Source organism: Mesoplodon bidens (genome assembly GCF_964165515.1).
Source record: "Mesoplodon bidens genome assembly, chromosome: 5".
NCBI classification, from domain to species: domain Eukaryota; kingdom Metazoa; phylum Chordata; class Mammalia; order Artiodactyla; family Ziphiidae; genus Mesoplodon; species Mesoplodon bidens.
Window position 1 is genome coordinate 116784981 of NC_138161.1, and position 17416 is coordinate 116802396.

The 17416-nt window shown below is 45.1% G+C and overlaps 1 protein-coding gene across 3 annotated transcripts in view; it reads left to right on the forward strand.

Moving 5' to 3' along the window:
- The window catches only part of PLCL2 (phospholipase C like 2), a 207329-nt gene that overhangs the window by 126253 nt on the left and 63660 nt on the right, over positions 1 to 17416 (forward strand). The gene's annotated exons all lie outside the window — the stretch shown is intronic.

The window sequence follows — 17416 nt, forward strand, 5'->3', positions numbered from 1 at the left end:
AGCTGCTTTTCACCCAGGCTCTGAAACTTACTCTCTGAGTAGGTGGAAAGCCCCAAGGCAAAATGATTTATAAACTATGGCAACATGTCTGGGAAAAAAAACAGCTTTACACTCTCCTCGTTACACCTCCCACTGCTATCGCCAGGCAGCTGGCAGCGTTTCCCTCCCCACGGCACTTCATCTCCTGGATTCCCAGAGAGACAAACTGCTGGAAATATCACCTAGAGAGAGACCTGGGTGCTAAGGCAGAGTTAGAAGTCTGATGTGCCAGCTGTAAGAACTAGGGATTATGTAATGATCATCAAGAGAAATGGAGTCTGAATACTTTGACTAGTGTTGTTAAGTGAATAACATTCTTCTTAGAGCATCTTGGAAATGTGGCCTCCCTTTGGCATGTTGGGATTGATGAAGAATTTATGTTAAGCCTAGTAATTGCCAAGAGAGGGAAAAAAGGGGGGAAATAACTCTAGGGACATGTATCTCATGCATATAGTCTTGTAGCAATTGCAGTTTTCCAGAATCAGAATTTCTGATTTGCTATTGAAACATGCATCAAATACTCTTAATAACATATAGCCCTTTCTTGGGCTTCCCTGGTGGCGCAGTGGTTGAGAGTCCGCCTGCCGATGCAGGGGACACGGGTTCGTGCTCCAGTCCAGGAAGATCCCACATGCCGCGGAGCAGCTGGGTCCGTGAGCCATGGCTGCTGAGCCTGCGTGTCCGGAGCCTGTGCTCCGCAACGGGAGAGAGGCCACAGCAGTGAGAGGCCCGCGTACCGCAAAAAAAAAAAAAAAAAAAAAAAAAAAAAATATATATATATATATATATATATATATAGCCCTTTCTTGAAGAGAACACTTTTTACAGCATCCAGAATCTGTTTGCCATCTTGAAGTTCGTGATCACTGTTGTGGTGTGCACAGCGTGGTACTGTGTCTACAGCCAGTTTTGTGGATGTGATTGTCCTCTGTGGTGGAAATCCTTTTCAAACAGGAAAGCGATGATCAAGAAACAAAGGACTGAGTTGGCTTTTGGTGTGTGATAATTTATGTGTCTTTAGCAGCTTGTGAGTTCCGAATCCTTTCAGGTCCACAAAAGTGAAGACTGGCCGATCTAGAACCTGCCTTTCACGGCTCACTGATGCGTTCAGCCTGCTTCGCCCCTGGTGTCTGGGAGCCCTCTGGCTTGCTCTGACCTTGGACTCAGAGGGGAGCTGTGTCTCTCCTTGACCCTCTGACCTGTGCCGTTGGGACAGAGGGAGCTGTGCCAGCCTGTGCTGGCTGCTTTGAGAGATCACTGTGTTCCTTTCCCTCGTCGTAAGCTGTCCTGGGACAGAACCCTTGGAGCCCCCTACATATGGCCTCTACTCTGAACACCCAGCACTCTCTGGGCCACACCCCACTGGAGGACCCAGGAAATGCACCTTCACTGTTTATCTTAGTTTTCCTAGGCTGGCAGTTTCTGACCAGATGGGGGAGTTGGGGGTGTGAAGCCCATGGTGATTCTTCATCCAGCTCAGGAAGGTGGCTGCCTTTGCCACCTGAGCCTGTGGCTGCCCCTGCTGTCAGCTCCATGTGGGATTCAGAACATTCTCCAGCCAGTTAAATGGGGATGTTTTGCCTGTGTGATTATTTTAGCAGTGCTGGCTACAACTAACCAGTAAGAATCACACACGTGAACCTTTTTTTTTTTTTTTTTTTGTGCAGTACACGGGCCTCTCACCGCTGTGGCCTCTCCCGTTGCGGAGCACAGGCTCCAGACGCGCAGGCCCAGCGGCCATGGCTCACGGGCCCAGCCGCTCCGCGGCATGTGCGATCCTCCCGGACCGGGGCACGAACCCGTGTCCCCTGCATTGGCAGGCGGACTCCCAACCACTGCGCCACCAGGGAAGCCCTCGTGAACCTTTTTTTTAGAAGTATTTTTCTTCTGTCAAAGATGCATCAAAAAGATGAATTGTTTAAATTTCGTTGTGTCCCATCATTGTCTGTATTCAGGTTGAAGTTTAGAAAGGATGTAAGTTGCAGTGATAACAGAATTTTATTGTTTAGTATCTCGATATTCTGATATCATTCCCTGACTTGGCAAATGCAAGATCCATTCACTGGAGCTTAACTTGATTTATTGACACCCATTCTTATATAGTTTAGAGGAGCAAATGCTTTTCCATTGAGAAAATCGGCAGCGTTGCAAATCCCATTCGCAGTTGAGTTGGAAAGATTGCAATTACTCAGATACCTCTAGAAAGTTGTTAGTGGTGGTACATAGATTGGTTTGTAAATGCAGTGATGAGTCTCCTCTGTTTTCATGGACACATAGTCTCTGGATGTGCAATCACATTTTAGAAGACAACTCTCTAAGAAATGGGATAGTTTGGATGGAATCTGCTCCATGAAAATGAAGCTATCAAAATAACCAGTTTATATGAAAGATCATATATTTTGGAATTTTTTTGAGTACTACATGTAATTGTTGACACTTACTTGGGCCACCTTCTGGCATCACTTCTTGGCAGTAGGATGTACTCATTTCTGACCTTTTTTCCTGTCTTTTATGTCCCCAGTCATGACCTGGAAGAAATTTTTTAAAGGTGGTTTTCCACAGTCTTTTGAATAATGAGGCAGTAGTGATTTTTCTCTGCAGCTTGATGTATTCCTGACAGTAATATTTGACACTTTCTAAGCTTTAAGCGTATATTTTGTTGATATGTTACGTTTGACCTCGGGTTTATAAGAGAAATAAAATTCAGCACTGCCTACGGATTCATTATTTCTAGTTTTGTGTAGTGGGAAGGGCTCACCCCCAGCCTCACCAAACCCCTCGAATCGGCACTTGTCTGGTGGTAACTCTCCACCATACACATTAACCGCTGTGCCAGTGGGGACCGCAGGAACTGTCACTTACTATTCTGTTTTAACGGTTCCTGGTTTTCATTCTGTTCACTTATATTCCCCCAGATTGCTGGTAAATAATTAATGCCACTCACCCCGCTAAAATAACCACCCTTGACGCCAGAAATCTGATTTTACTACCACATGAATTTATCAGGGATAAAAATAGCACTTAATAATGGTTTTTAAGTCTTTTCTAACTTAAGGCATTTAAAATTCTGAACCATAAGAAAATTACTCTCCCAGTCAACTCAGTGGGTGGACAGACAGTATGATGTGTTAAGAGTTAAGTTTAACTCAACAAGCTTAATTATCAGTTAACTTAAAAATAACATGTTAAGTAGGTTAAAACATTTCTTTGCCTACTACGTTTAGTATTAGTCACATCTTTACGGCTAACTCTTATAGATTTTTATGTGCAGGTTTTATACAGGAAGTCCTTTATCTACTTATGGAAATCTTTAAGTATTTTCTTTGAAACCAATGTTGATTATTCTAGTTTTCTTTAAAATTATTATACTCCTATACCAGAGAGAGATTAAATGGAGTGATACCATCATTTATGTCATTATATGGCACAAAATAATTTTAGCTTTGAATAATCACTTATCTGGTGCCAAAAGCCAAAAAAAAAAAAAAAATCTGTCTTTGTGAATAGAGATAGCTTGAGTATTTAGCTAAATGTAACCAAGATTGTAGTTACTCATTTTTAGCTGATTTCCTAAAACTAACCTCTAGCTATGTTATAAGTCCGTGAAAGTCTTTGACCAATGTTACAATTCTCTGTGACCAAATTTCTCCTTCGTTTACATATAACATATGTTTATGCTTTTTTTTTTTTTTTTTCTTTTTGCGGTATGCGGGCCTCTCACTGTTGTGGCCTCTCCCGTTGCGGAGCACAGGCTCCGGATGCGCAGGCCCAGCGGCCATGGCTCACGGGCCCAGCCGCTCCGCGGCATATGGGATCCTCCCAGACCGGGGCACGAACCCGTATCCCCTGCATCGGCAGGCGGACTCTCAACCACTGCGCCACCAGGGAGGCCCTGTTTATGCTTTTAAGATACGAACTGTACTTGATTTTTCATGTTCTGTTCTAAAATGTGCATGTAGCATGTCAAACTATATTCTCTGGAATACTTTTAGTCCAGTGTCACCAAGTGATGCATGGTGTGGCATTTTAGAGCAGGGTCGGGCAACGCTGGCCTGTGGGCCTGGCTGGCACCACCCATTTGTGTATGGGCTGCAAGCTTAAAATGGTATTTACATATTAAATGGTCGAAAAATAAAAATTCAGGACATGTAAAAATCATATGAAATGCAAGCCTCAGTGTCCATAAGGACGTTCATGACCCTTTCTCTGTGCCTGCTTTTCACATCGTGACAGCAGGGATGAGCGGTCGCCTAAAATATTTACTGTCCGCTCCTTCACAGGAAAAGTTTGCCAACCCCTCAAAAAGAGGATCGGGGGAAAAGCCCTTAGGGTATTTTGATGCACTGGTTTCCAGATTCACTTTGGCCAGCTTAAATCATGACTTTAAAGGTTTTCTTTCTTCTTCTTTTTTAAATAATGTACTCAGTGCATTTTGAATGTAGATCCATAGAACATCATTTTACTCTGTTACCCCAGTAGGAGGAGGGCACCTGAGTTCTGTCCTGGAAGAGGCGGTGGACCCCTGAAGAAGTAAAACTACTTGTTAGTGTCTGACAGTCAGAACTATAAACACCAGAGGCGGGAACTAGGAAAGGAAAGCCGGTGAAAATTCCAGTTTGCTTGCAGGGCCCATGAGGACAACGTGCTATTCCAGCAAAAAAAATGGTGACAGTCAACCAGAATCTTGTGTTATAATACAGTAAAATTTGTAATTCACTTTAGTTCACATGTATTTAGCGAGATGTATAATCATGATTGCGCTGCTTGGTAATGAGGCAGGAAAAACGAGCCGTCTGAGGATTGAATTTAAGCAGTGCTCAGGTCAGGCATTTCTTGTTAGGGGAGGGGGAGGGTAGGGCAGAGAAAGGGGAATTGGGTGGAGCCGGTGGGCAGGCTCTGCATCTCTTCTGAAAACCCCTAGTTTCCTCTCACCCTCCCCTAAGGTGGGGAGGACGACTTTCTCTAGAATTACAAAATCCAGGCAGTGCTAACCACATTCTATTTAAAGCTCTCTCCACCTCCACCTGGAGGTGAAGCCCAAACCCAGACCCTCTCCCACGGTTGCTGGGGGTAGGGCTGGAGGGTCACACACCCTGCTGTTCTTCATGCTCTTTGCTGCTTTCTTACACTCATCACAACCTGTAATTCTACATTCATTGGTTTGATTCCTTTTCTTAAGGCACCTCTCTCTCTCCCCACCAGATCTGAGCCCCCGGGGTGGCTGCGACCCTGTGTGTCCTCATCACTGCATTCTCATGACAGAGCCTGCCACAGGGCAGGCACTCAAACTATATTTATGAACGAATGCGTGAATGAATGAATGAGTGAAAGAAAACGCCCTTGATCTAGAGGACACAGATATCAGGTGTCCTTCCCGCCTTACCTCTATGTCCCTGAGTACCTGCATTTCCCTGAACTTGGCTCATTTACACGTGCACGGAAAGCCTTTCTTGGGAGGGTTAGGTTTGAGGCTGGCGACGGCTGGAGGGTGGAGTGGCTGTCCTTCCAGTCTCAGTACCAGAGGGTCTCACCGTCTCCGTCCTAAGGCGGTGAGGGCCACCTGTGCCGGTCCAAGAAGAGGAGGTTCCTGGACAGCTCCAGCTGCCTGTGGGAAGGGCAGGGCCTGAGGCGGGAGGCCAAGCCTGGGACAGCTGGGAGGGAGGAAGGCACGAGCGTCTCAGGTCCCCAGACCATTGACCTCTTATTCAGGTCCTCAGTCTCCCCTGCCCTTTACCAGAGGATTCTTTGCCCTGTCTGCAATGCCCTACTCTTAAAGATTCGTGGGTCCTAAGGAGGACACACCCCCAGGGTTGAGGAATGGAAGGGAGAGGAGGCCAGACAGGAGAGCCGCTTGATTCAGCAAAGGCCGCTGAGATGGGAACATGGCTCATATACGAAGAGCGTTTCATGCTTTGCCAAAGCATGCTCAGAAGTTGAGTGCCACATGAGCTAGTAGGTGGGCATGGGCTCCTGGTGGGCCAAACGAGAAGTCCCTGAATGCCAGACAGCCACCATCCCTCAGTTGTCACACCCTTCATCCCGACGCTCGCTGGCCCTGTTGCGTACCACACTGCTGTGCTCCCGGGGAAGGAAACCCGGACCCCGCACGCAGTATCCGCGGGCTGTGGGTCCACCTTGGCTAGTCTTTGTCCTGGTCCTTCTCTCACCTGCATCGTGAGCTGACTCCCAGGGCACAGGAGATGTGCCCTGGTGTGTTCTGCCAAGGACACATCTCCGTGAGTGCAGTTGTGAGTTCACACAGCCCGGGGCAGGTGGGCATGGGTGTGAACACGTGTGTACAATATCGTTCTTGCACAGAGACACTGGGACTAGCAATTGGGGGAGGAAGGGGGACCCTGCCTGCACCCTGGAAGTAGGTGAGTGGGGGCTTGGGGGATGGTGGTGCCAGCAAAGAACATGAGCCCTGAGCATGAGAAGTCCCTGCTCTGGTGCTCACTCTGTGACCCGGGCACGTCACTTCTTCATCTGTAGAACGGGCAGGGTCTCACCACCTCGGAGGGGGTGAGATCACATGTAAGTAGCCCAGGGCATAGAAAATTCTCAATACACGGTACTCATTATCAGGTCAGTATGAGTTCAAAGGCTAGAAACAAGCAGCTCTTGATGCTCTAAGACTTCTCTGTGTGTATATCTTAGCATCACTCGAACTTCACAGCAGCAGCTTTGCTGTATATGGAGACGTGGTTACTCCGTTTCACAAAGGCAGGTTTAAAATTGCAAAGTGAAAAGCAGAAGGTTAGGTTTCCCACCACCTTGCGTGGGGAGTTGCCTCTCTACTCAGAAAGGGGAAGATGCAGGAGGCTGTGAGTTCTGTGGCTGACACCAGAAAGGCCGTAAATACTGTAGTAGCTGGTCGAGTGGTTCTTGCCCCACTCCTAGCTCTGCTGTTCCAGAGTACTGCAGACTCTTTACTGGGCTCAAAAGTAATGCTCTTCATTACAGAGAAGTCTCCAATTGCTTTCCTCTGTTAACTAACATCTAGACTTAGCTATCACAGACCTGAGAGAAACTAATGACACCTTACAGTAAGACTATGATTGAATTACCGTCTGTTAATTAGGAGTTTCTAAATCACCTTGATCCCCTTGGAGAAAAACCTTGATATAAGTAGATGGTAATAAAAGTGGAACTATGTTTAATTCAAACTGTATCTTTTGAAATTTAATTAATTTCATAATAATAGTTTTATTTATTTTTATTTATTTTTTAAAAACAATTTTTGGCTGCACCCTGAGGCATGTGGGATCTTAGTTCCCTGAGCAGGAATCAAACCCACGCCCCCTGCATTGAAAGGCAGAGTCTTAACCACTGGACCACCAGGGCAGCCCCTCATAATAATAGTTTTAAATGAGCATGTCCTTGGTCTCTTGAAAGAGTTATGGAGCATCCAGAAGTTCCTAATACAGTCTCCGCAAGTAGCTCTCTCACTGAGTAGTTGGCTTTAATGAGCTCGAGTTCCCCTTTTCTCCTGCAGGGATGACTTAGGCCAGGTTTTAATCCAGTCTCATCAGTTCTTTGGAGACACTCCCCTCCATCAAAGATGTAGCCTCTGCACTCACATTCTTTAAAACTTTGAAGACTGAGGAAGTCATAGTGGTGCCCTGGCCCTCCTTTCCCTCTTCCCAGACATTTACTGGAAGCAGAAACAAGTGGCCGGCTGTAGACTGCATCCCCACTGGACACCCTGGCTGCCTCCCGGCCTCGTGGAAAGCTCCTTTCCCAGCTGCTAAGCCCCTCCCATACTCATATCCTTTCCTGGTGTCATGGCCACAGAGGGTATTTGAGCACAAGGTGCACTTAAATTTCATGCTGAGATGGTACGAGGGTGTTCCGTAAGCACATCGCTACTATAGTTGAGATAATCGGAGAAGTGTTTTACAGCATTGAGAGGCTGCCTGTGACCACGGGCCCCGGGGAGGATGGGGTATGCGTGCACCCGTGAGGTCACCGTGGTGCAAAATGATTCATCATGTGCTATAAAGTAGCCTGTTTAGCATGAGAATGTGGACTAAGGCTTCCCACAGTAATCATGTGCAAAATGACATGTAACATCCCGATTTCTTCCCTAAGGAAACTTCTGATTATGTGAGGTTGGTCATAAAATGGAGAAATAAGAGGGTTATTTTCATTTGAGTGCATGTGAACTTACTATATACAAGCTCTCTACACAGAAAAAAGCACAGCGTGATGTGAAGTGGTATGAGTTATTATACAGTTTTTCTGGATAGTTTTATAGTTGCGTTGGAATTCCTTTTTAGGGTAGTTTGGGTTCTGTTTTGTTGCTCAATTTTCAACAGTTTTTGTTTTCTCTGAGTATCGTATCATACAGCAGCAGAAGCAGTACAAGATCAAAACCAAAATTCTTTTCAACTTGTTGACATTCTGTGTACTTCTGAAAGTAAAACTGTGCAGAAAATTTAAAACTTTGCCAACAATTTACGGTAGAATAAACATTTAAAATCTGTACATTGAGTTCGTGACTAATCTCTTGGTTTATTGGAACTCCCAGCTTTTCCAGAGCCCTTTTCTATTTTCCCTGTGCTATTCTGCACTACTGAGCTTCACCAGCCCTGACCTATTTAAATATATTTGGCAACATGGAGACTTCTAGTAATCTAAGTCTCAATTAATCTAGAAATATGAGTGAATTCCTTTCACGTAAAGGTTTGGTTGTGGCTTTATAGTTTATTAACTTGTCTGCATAAAATAAAAATTTCTTATCTGATTTGAAGGATGGTTTTTAATAAGGTAAATCACCTTTGTGCATTCACTGTTTTAATTCCTCTAAGCTCTGGCTCTGTGATTTTATTGTTCTTTTTTCTTTTATTCCTCTATATAGTGCTTTTTCTCCCCCCTCTTTAATTTCCTCTTTATGGTGTTTTCTCTGTCTTTGCTCCTTTCTCCTCTCCTTCAACCTACAAATGTGTATTACTAAGGACTTCTAGTGGCTAATGCTGGAAGTGCCTCTCAGAAATACCCACAATGTAAACGTTTGGTCCATCCCAAGTGCACTAGGCACCAAAGCAACTAGGAGAAAGAAAGCCCCTAGAGCGATAAGTTGGTTGTTTTGACTACATGATACTATTTATTTCCATGAATTTTATACTGAATCCAAATGGTTATTTAGATGAGTACAGGCAAAACCTGTATTACTCTGTGTGTAATAAGCATAATGTCTCTTTGCTTTTTTTTTTTTTTTTTTTTTTTTTACGGTATGCGGGCCTCTCACTGCTGTGGCCTCTCCCACTGTGGAGCACAGGCTCCGGACGCGCAGGCTCAGCGGCCATGTCTCACGGGCCCAGCCGCTCCGCGGCATGTGGGATCTTCCCCGACCGGGGCACGAACCCGTGTCCCCTGCATCGGCAGGCAGACTCCCAACCACTGCGCCACCAGGGAAGCCCGTCTCTTTGCTTTTATATTGACATGGTAATTCACTTCAGGAACTACCGTTTACTTAAAACTTGAAGTTTAATCTGTGACATGCAGCCCTTTCTAAGTGTGTGAATCTGGTTATATATTGATTGAGAGTGAGAAGGGGGTAGATGGAGACATTGACTGTGGTAGGAGAGGCTTTTCATCATGTGAAAATTCAGCTAGATACTTACAGATGAGATGGGATCTCAGTTTACAGGGTTTGATCTGAAATGTAGTGCATGAAGATTCAGCGTGTAGCTCAGATAAAAGGTAAGTAACAGGAGAGCTACGTGCCTCACCCTTAAGTACATACCACCCTAGCTTTGCAGTGAACTTTATGACGAATCAGAGCATGTTGAAAAGCTAGAGAATTCTTGGCTTCCTGAATGTGGACTCTGGGTCACTCTTAGCTCATAATTTGCTCCAGATTTATACAGCACTTGGCATCTCTTCTCTGGCAAGAAATGATTGTTAAAATAGTTGAATACAGTGTGGAGGAGGTCTTATATGATGCCAAAAGCATACTTCAGTTGACTATGATAGATACTGAGCGTTTAACTTTACTTCACAAGAAAATTGCATAGATCTTGAAATACTCTCCCTTTTATAGCCAGTTATAACACTTGTTTTGAACATGCAAATTCATTTGCATGTGATCAATACAGTAAGGGATCATTTTAACTGAACGCGGATTTTGTGTTTGCCCGTGCATGGTTTTGACGGCAAGAAACACTAGCGAGTGCAGAACGCTGCACCTGGGTGAACTGAATGTACACACCCACCTCTCACACCCACCAGCTGCTACATCAGATCACCGGGTGTGTCCTGCGCTGCGCCCTCCGCATCTCAGTTATAACTTCTCACCAGACGTCAGACCCCCTCCCTCCACCGCTCACAGGAACTCAGGAGCTGCAGCCCTTCCCTCCAGGTCTTTTTCAAGGTCAGGTGCCGCACACCACGCACTGCTGTGTTTTCGCGTTCCTTAACTACATCCCATGTGCAGGACTGTGCTGTCACTTGTATTCTGCTCCTGCCTTTTGTCACGTGTCACTGCAGAATTTCTGAGTGTTGTGCCCTGACCCCATTTTCCCCACAAACCTTGTGTTGTTTTATCACACGTTTTTTTTATGGTGCGGTGATTTTTAGGAATATACGTCTGTCACACAGCAGAACTGTCAGCACTGCCACCTTACTGTCCAGAGTTACCAAATGACCAAGTCCGGAGCTCCTAACACTGTAGACCTTCCAGAAGCTCTCCTCCCACCCCTGGAAATGTTCAACATCCTTGTTCGGTCCCTGACCCTCTGCCCACGCCTTCTGGGTCTCTTACACAGCTTCCCTCTGCTTGTTATTATCTGCGGTGTTGCTGTGATGTTTTCATCTCATTTATCTTTAAAATTCCTCCCTCAGAGATGTAGACATTCTTTCCTCTCAGCTGCTACCTTGGTGCAGAAAACTTCCGATTTTCCAGCCCTAGAACCAAGCTTTCCCACGGTTTCTAGCTGCTGCTACAGATCCTCAAAAGACTGCCCCGTTCACTGCCAAGTCCTCTGCTCAGCTGGGGCGGAACTCCACTTCCTGGATGAGTTAACACCGTAGAGACACAGTGTAAACCTGGAAAAGCTTTGCAGCGGTCGGGTGCGGCACAGCCTCCTCATCTGTCCGGTTTACCCTCTTTGTCTTTGGCTCTTCCTTCTGTGCCCACAGCACATCAGTCACCGGGTCCTGCTCTGTCCTCCCCGGTGTACCCTCTCCAGCCCATCTCTCTTTCCCAGTCCCCCTGCGTCCTGCCCCCCCTTTCATACCCCCATCCCCCATTCCTTCCTTACTCTTTGTTCAGAGCCTGAAATTCTACCTTGATCACAGCACATCTCAGCTTAAAATTGTAACTCCGTATCGCATCCAGTCTGGCCCTTTTCTAACCACGTTCCCTACTTTCCTCTAACACAAGTGGAAATGTCTAGAGAGCCTAACGGTTATTGCACATGGATCTCCGTCCTGGCCCCTCCCATCACACCCGCAAGGGGGTTGGTATGTGGCAGCAGCCACGTACACTCCTCTCTGCGTATTCGTTAACAATCCAGTCGTGCTTTCTATCTGGCAGAGTTCTTTCCTTTTTTTTTTTTTAATTTTATGTTTTAACTGAAGTGTAGTTGATTTACAATGTCATGTTAGTTTCAGGTGTACAGCAAAGTGATTCAGTTAGACATATATATGCTGTATATATATTCTTTTTCATATTCTCTTCCATTATAGATTATTATAAGATATTGAGTGTAGTTCCCTGTGCTGTACAGTAGGTTCTTGTAGGTTCTTGCTGTACAGTAGGTTCTTGTTTATCTATTTTATATACAGTAGTGTATGTATATTGACCCCAAACTCCTAATTTATCCCTCTTGCCTTTCCCCGTTGGTAACCATAAGTTTGTTTTCTGTCTTTGGGTCTATTTCTGTTGTGTATATAAGTTCATTTGTATCATTTATTTTTTAGATTCCACATATAAGTAATATCATTTGATATTTGTCTGGCAGTTATTTCTCTCATTTTTCTATTATATAGTTTTTTTTTCTGTAATTTTCTATAATTTGCATGGTGAAAAATGTGGAAGTGGAAGTCAGGTTTCATGAGGAAGCTAGGACAGATTACTCTGGAAGCCGTTTGTTGTTTATAAAGTGTTTTCCTAGTGACCTTGCTGGAAGGGACGCTGACCTGGAACGCCTCAGCCCCGGGGTGGTGCCCGCACAGCGGCCTGTGTGAGGTGGAGGGGCTTTAACTGCAGCCTGCAGCTGAAGACCGCCACAGCTGTGCAACTTTTATGCCCCAGTTCAAATGTGTGATTTTTATGTTATTTTCAAGTATTAAAAAGCTATGTTATAATTCCCAACAATAACTTTATAAATGGTTTCTCTTCCATTAGTTCAACTCTGTGACATTTTGCTGTACTTGGAAGCTTTCGCGAAAGGAAACGTTACCTCTGCATTTCAATTTAGAAGTCTCGGATCCCAGAGTTCCTGCATTTGATTAAAAAATTCTTCACCCACACAGTAATAATTATTGTAGTGTTAAAGATGAAAGTAGCATTGTTAGCTGAGGACGTTACTTTCAAGAACACAGAAAAAAAGCACCAAAGCTGACAGATTCCAGAGGGAATTTTGTTTTTATTTTCTGTATGTTCTCAGCGTTGGTGAACGGACTCACTTTGTAGGGCTGTGTAGCACAGGTTGCAAAACAGAAAATAAAGAAACAGTCTACGGAAATCTAGTAATATAAAATATATTTATGTAGTAATAGTTCTCATAATCATACCTATAAACAGAGACGTTTGCCTTATACTGACATGGGGAGTTACTTTCAAAACAGGGCATTCTTACAGAAGGCATTTCTGGTTTCCTTCCAGCTTCATAAAATATGAATTTTAATTTTTACTTTGCCTTTAGTTGAAACTTCCTACTTTCCGTCTTCTTGAGACCTATATTAAAACCTTATCTTAGGGGCTTCCCTGGTGGCGCGGTGGTTAAGAATCCGCCTGCCAAGGAATGGGACATGGGTTTGAGCCCTGGTCCCGGAAGATCCCACATGCCAAGGAGCATCTAAGCCCTTGCGCCACAACTACTGAGCCTGCGCTGTAGAGCCCGTGCTCCGCAACAAGAGAAACCACCACAATGAGAAGCCCGCGCACCGCAACAAAGAGTAGCCCCTTCTCGCTGCAACCAGAGAAAGCCCGTGCGCAGCAACGAAGACCCAATGCAGCCAAAAATAAATAAATAAATAAATTTCTTAAAAAAACAAAAACAAAAAAAACCACCTTATCTTAGAGTTGATCGAATTTATGAAGTGGGTTTCTGGGCTATGTTAAATCTCTAGATTTTCCTAATGCATTTGTTCCAGAAATTTAGGAGGTACTGGTAACTGGACACTAATGTAAAATCCATTAACAACAACTATTTGAAAGCATCTTGTCTTGTAAACAATATGAGGGTCCACGTGGTAAGTTACTCGGGCCGGCAGTGGGATGTCTGATTTCGGTGCTGAGACTTAACACCTGTGCATTTAAAGTGACTCGATGAAATGTGCATTAATGCAGATCATGCTTACAAAACCAGGCACTCTACGGGGCCTTGCGTTCTAGTCACATATTAATGTTACGTCTACAGAGAAAACAAGATAACTTAAAGCAGTTTTTCCCTTTGACTCATCTCTTGATGTCACTCCCCACGTACCTGCTCTTGTCTAGTCTGAGATGCTTATTCTAGTGGTTTCACATGAAATAGAAATGATTTCTGATTTCTGTGTTTTAATAATGAATTGGTTAGTGGAGCCAAGCAAACTGTTTAATGTTGTCATTTGAAAAAATGTTTTTCCCAAGGTGCTTTATAGAAATATTACTTTGTAAAAACACACTTCTGGGCCCATGTCAGTAGCTGAGATGATGCGACGTATTGTGTGTAACGGCTGCCGGGAGCCGGGACGTTCCCTGATGCTTCTGTCCATCCTCCTGGTTGGAATGTGCTTTCCTTCTGTTCAGCTGCTGCCCGTGGCCAAGACCTTCCTGGTATCATGGAAACAGCAGAGGCTTTGAGTCAAACGGAATCCCCGTCTCCCCGTTCACTAGTTACAGCCCTTTGCTCATCCCAGCAGGCGACCTTGAGAAAGTGGTTTTGCTCTCGGGTCCTCAGTGTTCACATCTGTGAAAGCAGCCCTACCAACACCCACCTCCCGTGGACTTTGGTGAGCATTAGAGGACATGGAGGACGCCAAGTACGTACCTGATGCCAAGGAGGCATTGAAATACTTCCATGCTGACTCATTCAGCCAACACTTGTACTGTTTATAATTGCACCTCGTCACAGAGTGGCAGACCCAGCCCTAGCGGCAGCGCCCCTAGATCTGATGGTGCCTCCACAGTCTCCCTGCTGTGTCCGCAGTGCATTCAGTCATAGTCGTCAACCGCGCGAGAACAAGACCTCAGCCAGCCGGGTAGGCAGGCAGGGAGGCCCGGCCTGGCCTGGTCCTGCCCTCTCGGCCCACTGGACCTTTAACCGAGTGCACTTACAGGAGCCCACAGGCCAGAGAGTCCCCTGAACAACACCTAGACGGGGCCTTTACTCGAGGAGAACTCACACGAATATTGCAGGAGTGGAGGGTTTATGGACTCAAGCTGTGGACAAGAACTATAAACTTAATTAAAAATATGTCCCCTGCAGCTATAAAAAGGTATAAACTGGCAGTTCCTCCTCCCAGAGGGAATGATGCGCCCATTCCATGACAGGTATGGGGAGGTGAATCATCTCTGCTGAGGTCTGGGTGGGTTTTCTGTCTTCCTGTGTCTGAAAGTTGCTGATTGGTTGGCAGGTACCCACCTCTCTTGGGCTGACTGCCTCTGGAATCCCCTCCAATATGCTCTGCAGGGACCTGCCGCTGTTCACTTCCCAGCCTGGGGGGCTGGCTTTTCACTGTGTTTGCATCCTTCACCTGGGGTGTTAGCCACCTTCATAATTTATATACTGTACATAAGTCGGGGGGGCACATTCACCCCCATTACCGGGAGAAGGACTTGCTATTGAACTGTCCCACTACCCTGCCCTGGCTCAGGAGCATCTCACTGTCACCCCCAGGAGCACGTGGGCAGCGGTGGCACTGCCACGTTTTATGTGATTACTGTTTGCTCGTGGCCCCGGGTCACTCTGCTCTTCATGCGTTCTCAGCACCGACCTCAGGGTCCCACACGTGCAGCCTCAGCGCATGACTGTCCCCAGAGTAAAGGATCGGTCCTCTGGCGTCACAGAGCACAGGGGCAGGGCAGCATCCTTCTCTAGCCCCTGGAGGTGGACGTGCGTTTCTGAAGCCTTTCGTGTCTTTTACAGTTAAAAGGTGCAGCACTCTTTAACCTTTGGCAATACTTTAAACTGGAAGATGCTTCTAAGAGTAATAGTGCGATTTGTTGTTTCTCTGAGCTTCTTCACACCAGGCTTGTCAAGCAAAACTAGTATCAGTAATGGGTGTGTAAAACATTGCCAATGAGAACAGGACAGGAAGGCACACTCATTCAGCTAATTGGGGGCTTCCACAGGGAGCTCTGCCGGGCCCCTGGGTGAGCGCGGAGTCCACTGTGACTTCACCATTAGCAAGTTCCAGCCGCAAGCATCCTCTCCTCGAATCCCCACAATATTATGAGCCCTCATAGTGTCTTTTATTCAGCTCAGTTTACAGGTAGGAAATTATGGCTCCGTGATGTTTAATACGTTGTCCTAGATGACAAAGCTGAGGAACCCATGTAAACCTGTGCCCGTTCTGTGCCTGCCCCAGCCCCGATGTGGATCTGTTTTGACCACCTTCCCCCGTAGGCTGTCTGGATGCGTGAGTCTGGCCTTAATGCTGCTGTTTTGTTCTCTTGCTTTCCTTCTGTTACTGCTCCTGTCCTACCCACTCATCTCAGGACCAGGTTCATTTTGTTGCTTCTTCCCCCTGTTTGAATGATGGTGGCACGGTTGGCCAGTTCTTTGATACTGAGCTGTGACAACCACCATCCTTGCTGGGGGAAGTCCTTGCTTTGTGATGCCTCTCGTTTGGCTCGGCATCAGAGCTGAAGAAGGTTACTGAGGATGGTATGAACCTTTTCAGTATGCAAATTGTGTAATGGTACAAATGACTTTCAGTATAATCGAGTTCTGAGCTCTTCATTTTTATCACTGCCTGTTCAATATGTCAAGCTGTAAAGTAGAATATTTAAATTTGCAGGAATGACTCAGATCTTGAAGAACGAATGTGAAAATACCGACTCCCTAAGTGGGAGCCGTGCCACTGGGCTATGCACTTCCTGAAGACAGGGGCTGTGTCCTGTAGGTCACCCTGCCCCCCATTCCTGCTCAGCGGCTGCCCACAGGACACCTTCCATGAATAATGAATGAAGGCATAAGTGAACACCTGCTTTGGCCTTCAAACGTCACAGTGTTTACTATAATTTTCTTAGAACAGTGGAAGTTGATAAATGCTGTGTGACTCACTTTAAGAATCTGGTGTACTTCTTAAGAGGCGTGTTGATTATGCTTTAGTTTAAAGAAGTATAACTAATAAAATATGGTGTTCTTTGAGTTATATAAGTAATCCAACCTACGTATATTTAGTTTCTATAAAATAATTACTATGGCAGCTAGTGATAAATACTATAAAGAAAAACAAGGCAGAATTTAAAGGAATGGACAGTGATGGGTTGATATTTGTTATACAAGATAGAATGGCCCTGTAAAAGAGATGAGTAATATTATCATGTGAAATATTTAAATACAAAAAGCTAATAATCAACAGGGGCCTACTGTATAGCACAGGGATCTCTACTTACTATTCTGTAATAACCTATATGGGAAAAGAATCTGAAAAGGAATAGATACATGTATATGTATAACTGAATCACTTAGCTGCTCACCTGAAAACAACGTTGTAAATCAACTATACTCTGATATAAAATAAAAATTAAATTAAAAACAAAAACAGAAAGCTAGAGTCTACAGTTATGGCAAGGATCATAATTGTCCCCATTTGAGCCATGAGAACTGAATCTGGCCATCCCATTTTCATAGTGATTTTAGAGCCAAAAAGTTTACTTCAGACAGATCTTTCCCCAGCATTTTGGTGAGTAAAATAATTGGTCAGCTGTACCCTGTTCCTTTTTCCTAATTCAAGCGCGGCTCCTAAAACAAGCACATGCAATTTAGAACAAGAACTCAACACTGAATTTTTTAAATCACTGATAGGCACTTTAAAACTACTTGTTTGAGTGATAGCATTAGTGATGCATCAAAGAAGTGCTGTTTTTTGATCCTCATCGTAAGCTTTAAACTGATTCAGATGGAGGCATCTTGGCTGAGGTGAGTAAGGCATGTAGGCGCTGGAGCTTTCCGTAAGGTGACGCAGGAGGTTGTGTTAAAATGAAGGACAGATTGGA